This window comes from Rhineura floridana, chromosome 3, assembly GCF_030035675.1.
Source record: "Rhineura floridana isolate rRhiFlo1 chromosome 3, rRhiFlo1.hap2, whole genome shotgun sequence".
Lineage (NCBI taxonomy): Eukaryota > Metazoa > Chordata > Lepidosauria > Squamata > Rhineuridae > Rhineura > Rhineura floridana.
The window spans coordinates 191,757,854-191,764,211 of NC_084482.1; the positions used below are offsets into that span (position 1 = coordinate 191,757,854).

Sequence of the window (6,358 nt, forward strand, 5' to 3'; positions counted from 1 at the left end):
TGAAGGGCGTGGATGTTCATTTTATGCCTTGGTTTTCTTCCTTGGAGCCTACGTTGAGGAACAATATTAATGGCCATAGTGGATTGAATTAATCGGTGATCTGTCCAGCAGTCATTGGCACTCATCATGGCCCTGGTAAGGAGTACATCATGACAATCTCTGGCATGGATAATTATGTAATCCAGGAGATGCCAGTGCTTCGACCGAGGGTGCTTCCATGATGCTTTAAATTTATCTTTCTGGTGAAAGAGTGTATTTGTAATAATAAGACTATGCTCTGAACATTAAGTCAGAAGTAGAGTTCCATTCAGGTTGCTATTGCCAACTCCTTCTTTCCCAAAGATTTCTGGCCATAAATCAAAATCACGCCCAACTCTTGCATTGAAATCACCCAGGAGAATAATTTTATCCTCCTTAGGTATCTCTGATAAGATGGTGTCCAGCTGGGTATAAAAAATTTCCTTGATGTCTTCATCAGCATCTAATGTTGGTGCATAAGCACTTACAATAGTTGCCTGCTGGTTTTTGGAGAGTTTTAATTGGAGAGTTGAGAGTTGTTCATTAATGCCAGTAGGAACTTCTGACAAGAGCTTCACAAGATCATTTTTAATAGCAAAGCCTACTCCATGTATTCGTCGTTCTTGTTCAGGCAGTCCTTTCCAGAAGAAGGTGTAACCACCTTTTTCTTCCTTCAATTGTCCCTCTCCTGCTCTTCGAGTTTCTTGGAGTGCTGCTATGTCAATACCAAAACATCTCAACTCCCTTGCAATGATGGCAGTCCTGCGTTCAGGACGTTCACTATCTGTATTGTCCAGCAATGTCCATATATTCCACGTTCCAAAGTTCATTTGTCTTTTGCGACTGCTAAGTGGTGACCCCACTGGACGCGGTAATCCAGTCAGGGAGAGAGATGAGGCAGACTATATTTAGGGCACCTTTTCTAGCACCTTCCCCATAAGGGGTGAGCAGAGTGGATCCTGAATAGGAATGCTCAGTCATGGATACAGCTGCCGAACAACTCAACTGCCTCGGTCCTTGAGCCAGAACTACTGAGTCTGTATCCACTGCCCATGTGCCGGTCCATGACTAGCGGCTTCCGAATTTCACAGTCCTGCCCCCGTTGCCATCCGCTGATTGCCATGGGACTTTTGGTTTGGTTTGGTTGGAAGACGCCTGTGCGTGAATTTGTTTTATGTGGGGAGATCGGTGCACGACGATCAACACACAATCTTGATAGAAAAAGGCTTTGATCCAATGGCATGGATACCATGTTGATTGGAAGTCTTTTATCTGCTGCAGCCTTCATCCGCCGTCACAGCCATTGTAACATACACATTGTTATCCTCCGCTTGTTCTGCTGTTGAGGACTTTCTTTTATCGTTCTTTGTCTGGTTCCTCTCCCTTGACCTTACCACCATGGATGACCCCGCTGGGAGTACATGACTCCCGACGGCATCGCTCACAGGGTTCATTGGAACACGCAAGCCCACTCACCACTGCAAGGTGATGATCCATACACATATTCATACAGGACAGGGTCCTCTACAAGATGGCATTGGTTCCAACCCAGGTCAGAGCTTTTTGTTCAGTTATAGCTCAGACAAGGTCATTTATCATTTCTGATTTTAGAGTGTTTTGAACTGTATTTAATTATGCATTTTATAACTTTTGTGATCCGCCCAAAACGTTTTAGTTAACTGCAGGGAATAAATCTAAACAACACCAACAACATTAATTTATGTATCAGAAGAATAGCCAAAATATATAGGAAAGATTATAAGAAACTTGGATGCCCATTCCAAAATATGATTTGGGGCACCACGAATCATAGTTCCACACATCAGGGATACTGTCTTCTATTAGATGCCATCCATGCATAGTTTAGAGTCTCAGCTATGAAATTACATCTTTATGCTTCTTGAGTGAATCGTTGTCTGGTGATCTGGCCAAGTTTCCATCTGCCATGGCACCAGATAACATAGAGTCATACTGTGAGAAGAATTGTTGTGCATTTGATTTATTATATCTCTAAATAAATTACTACACATATATATTATATTTCTCCAACAGGTAAGAACCAAGTATACAAATGAACATATAAACAAGTGCAGACTTAATTTAAAAAACAAATAAGGAAGTCACATTTATCAGAACTGGTAAAACGGTAAAAAACATTTTGCTTAGAAATATATTAGAACATTTTTGCAGTTTACAAAATCAACACCATTTCACATGGGCTGGAATTAAACAATTTCACCCATTCGAAATAATCTCCTGGTTTTCAAACATCTCTGAAATAGTAGTAGATTTAGAAGAGGACCTTCTAAACTGCACATTGCACATCATCGTTATTGTTTGGTCCTTTATAGCCTCATTGCTACAATATGACTTGGAGTACTATTTTTCTTTGTGAAGTCTTGGAACAACTCATTTGTTGCACAAACATCACCACATTTGCCCAGGGTGGCAAAAAAGTGATACCCCCCCAAGTCTTTTAAAAACATCTTAAAAACAAAAGATCTTTACAAAATCAAATACAAAACATTGAAAAACACATTTTGAAAATTACAAAACATTGTTGAAAACATCTTGAATATAATTCCAATACAGATGCACACTGGGACAAGGTCTCTCCTTAAAAGGGTTGTTGAAAGATGGGATTTTCTTATGTTTAATTTTTGTATCGGTCTACCCTCTTACTCACCTTGTTACAGCTCAAATATTATTATTTTAAAAAGCCATTGGTATTGGCGACAGAAGGAAACGTGGCAGGTTAAACAACAATGATTTCTTGAAGATGTAATTTCATAATTGACACTCAAAAGCATTCATGGATGGCATCTCAGAGAAGACACTCTTCCAGGTGCAATGTAGTATGTTTTATGGTGCCCCAAACCATCTTTTGTGATGGGCACCTCATTTCCTTATTCTTTTCCTGTACATATTTGCTATATTTTCTAATACATATATGCCCTTGTCTGTGCCATACAGATACAAGAAATTCTGAATTGGGTGGGAACCCTCTCCAGAATGCATGGGTGTATGACCTGCAGTGCCCAAAGCATGTTTGATGGTGGAATCCCACAGTTCCTTATGTATTTTCTACATAGCTTGATTATTGTTCTTGTGCATAGATGTCGATACCTGTTCTGTATGACCACAAACCATGCCAGGCAGGATGCAGTGGCATCTTGCGGAGGACACTATTCACTTTGCTCAAGTGAATGATTTTTCATAGCCCACAGAAGATTTTGTAGTGGTCAATAATTATATAATTTATTAGTTGCCCATCTGGCTGGCTGTCCAGCCACTCTGGGCGACATACAACATAGGCATATAATACCTAGACACTGAAAATCTAAAAACAATGAAGATAAAATCCAGCCCACCCCAAAAGCCTGCCTGAAGAGCCAGGTCTTCAAGGCCCAGCAGAAGCTCATCATAGAAGGGACATGGCGGAGATCATTTGGGAGGGAGTTCCACAGGGTGGGGGCCACAATTGAAAAAGCCCTCTCTCTCGTTCTCACCAGCCTAGCTGTTTTCACTGGTGGGACCGAGAGAAGGTCTTTTGAGGCTGATCTTGTTGGGTGACATAGCTGATGTTGCTGGAGGCGCTCCTTTAGATAGCCTGGGCCGAAAGCGTATAGGGTTTTAAAGGTCAAAACTAACACCTTGAATTGGGCTTCATAAGCAACTGGTAACCAGTGCAGCTGTTTTAGCACTGGAATGATATGATCTCACCAGCAGCTGCCTTTAATCAGGCGCGCCGCCGCGTTCTGTACCAGTTTTGCCATATTTACTCTTCATTATTTTAGCTGGGAAAGACATGCATGTCATAGAGTACACCATCTTTTTTCCTGGGGTATATGATTTGTCCTGGCCCAGAGCAGAGTTTGGGGCGTGTACCCCCAGTTACTTATTTTTTCCTGTATCTTTTTATCTGCTTTGGTTTTGGATAGATGCCCTCCCATGTGCCCTGTGCCCAGCAGAAGCTCTGGGCCAGGCGGGACACAGTGGTATCTTGTAGGGGACACCCTCCCCTTTCCTGGGGTATATGATTTGTCCTGGCCTAGAGCAGATTTTGGGGCGTGTAACCCCAGTTACTTATTTTTTCCTGTATGTTTTTTTCTGCTTTGGTTTTGGACAGATGCCCTGCCATGCGCCCTGCACCCAGCAGAAATTCTGGGCCAGGCGGGACACAGTGGCATCTCATAGGGGACACCCTCCCCTTTCCTGGAGTATATGATTTGTCCTGGCCTAGAGCAGATTTTGGGGTGGGCACCCCCAGTTACTTATTTTTTTTCTGCGTGTTTTTGTCCAGTTTGATTTTGCATAGATGCCCTCGTGAGTGCCTTGTGCCCAGCAGAAGCTCTGGGCCGGACGGGACGCAGTGGTATCTTGTAGGGGACACCCTCCCCTTTCTTGGGGTGTATGATTTGTCCTGGCCCAGAGCAGATTTTGGGGTGTGTACCCTCAGTTACTTATTTTTTATGATTTTATGACATCATTATGTATTTATGATATCAGAATCCTGATGATTTTGATTGTATAAATTTATTGTCAGTCTTGACGGGGAGAGTCTCCTGATTACACTGATATATCATACAGGGTACCCCATTATTTATTTTGGGGTTCAGGGGCATTTTAAATTTGGCTTGACGTTGCTGTAGCTGTCAACTTTTCTTCTTTGTTAGTAACTGAAATTTCACAAAAATAAGGAACTAGGAACTGGGAACTAGGAACCAACTTCAGCGTCGTTTTAATCAGGCCTTTACGTGATTGGCTAAATGAGCTATTACGGCTCACAACACCAATCGGAGGCTTTCTTTAGACTTTGGGGTAAGTGCTATATTGCCTGCGCATCTAGAATCTCGAAAGCTGATAGGAAGAAGCATTTGGTCCGTTGCAAGGGCAGATCTCCAGGTAAGTTTGGGAAAGATTTTCTGCCTGAAATCCTGGAGACCCACTACCAGTTAGCGTGGATAATACTGGCCTGGGTGGGCCGATGGTCTGACTGTATATAGCAGTGCCCTGTATTTCTGAAATTAGGCTGTAACGATCGTACCTTATCTTACCTTTGTTTCCTCGTGGACCTTGAAAGAGCAGCGGAAATAAATCAGTAGATCCTCTAAAAAAGAATAGTGAATAACTTGTTGCAAAGCGGAGCAACCTTGTGCAGCCACCCCCATGCATTAAAAAGGTTAACATTATTGTAATCCTATGGAAGTCTGCTTAGAAGCAAGTTTCTTTGAGTTCAGTGGGACTTACCCCACGTAAGTGTGTAGGAGCACCTTAAGCTTCCTGAATAACAGCCCCCCCCTCCTCGCCGGATCCCGATTTTAACTGCGGGTGAGCATAATTTCCCCGAGGAGAGTGGGAAAACTCCCTCTCTCCACCAGCCCTATACAGGTGTACACATTTCTTCCCATTAAATGTATCTGTATGTTAAAGACCGCGAACATTCCACAAACAAACAACAACTTCACAGTCTTGTGATTTCACTGAAGTTTTCCTTATTTGACACCTATAAATTCCCGGTTGTATTTTCTGATTCAGAGAATCGAGTTGGAGCATAAGCACATGTTTTTCAACTCTAAGAATGGAATAGCAAAGTATCAACGTTTCTCGTAGTTTGGCAGCATCTAATTTGATGTCTGCTGTGATGGCTGGAGATGGGAAGAACCTTTGTTGACTGATCAGAAGAGCCCGGAACTTTATTTCTGGATGATTGAAGAATACATCTTATGTATCGTGAACTGCAGGAGAAAGTAGTACAGATGTTGAAAACAGCTCTTGCAACTTCCCTGGTGGTCTAGTGGTTAGGATTCGGCGCTCTCACCGCCGCGGCCCGGGTTCGATTCCCGGTCAGGGAATATGTTTTGAAAAGATTACAGGTTCCTTTTGCATTAAAGAACTTTGCAGTTTAATGCTCAATTTTAATTCCTGCTTAAATAATCAACATTAAATATGGGAAAATATATATATACATAAACTTCCTGTGTAATTTGACATGGTTTTGGTATTATTTCAGTGTTGGGAATTTGATATATTTTTTCTCAGATTTGTTTTTTAAAGCACTCAACAATAAATAACTAAAACAAAAAAGCATCATCCCAGAAATGACATTAAATACTTTTGGTCTACAGAAAAGTTGGCTTTTTTTTTTAATTGGAGGAACTAAGAAGCTGATAAGTTGTAGTGTACTGTAAAAGTGAAAGAGAAATGAGTAAAGCAATTATGACAGTGCTGGTAAAATAAAGGAATAAATGTTTTCACAATTTCACATTCCTTCTTTTTCACTTCCTCCTCTCTGGAAATATGTAAATTTCCACATCCTCCACTGCACTACAATGGTCGA

General features: G+C 41.6%; 1 non-coding gene across 1 annotated transcript; it reads left to right on the plus strand.

Annotated features, from left to right (window-relative positions):
- The first annotated feature begins 5,801 nt into the window (after positions 1 to 5,801).
- On the plus strand, positions 5,802 to 5,873 carry TRNAE-CUC (transfer RNA glutamic acid (anticodon CUC)). Its single transcript has one exon. It is a non-coding gene; the product is annotated as a tRNA-Glu (tRNA).
- Positions 5,874 to 6,358: the final 485 nt, after the last annotated feature.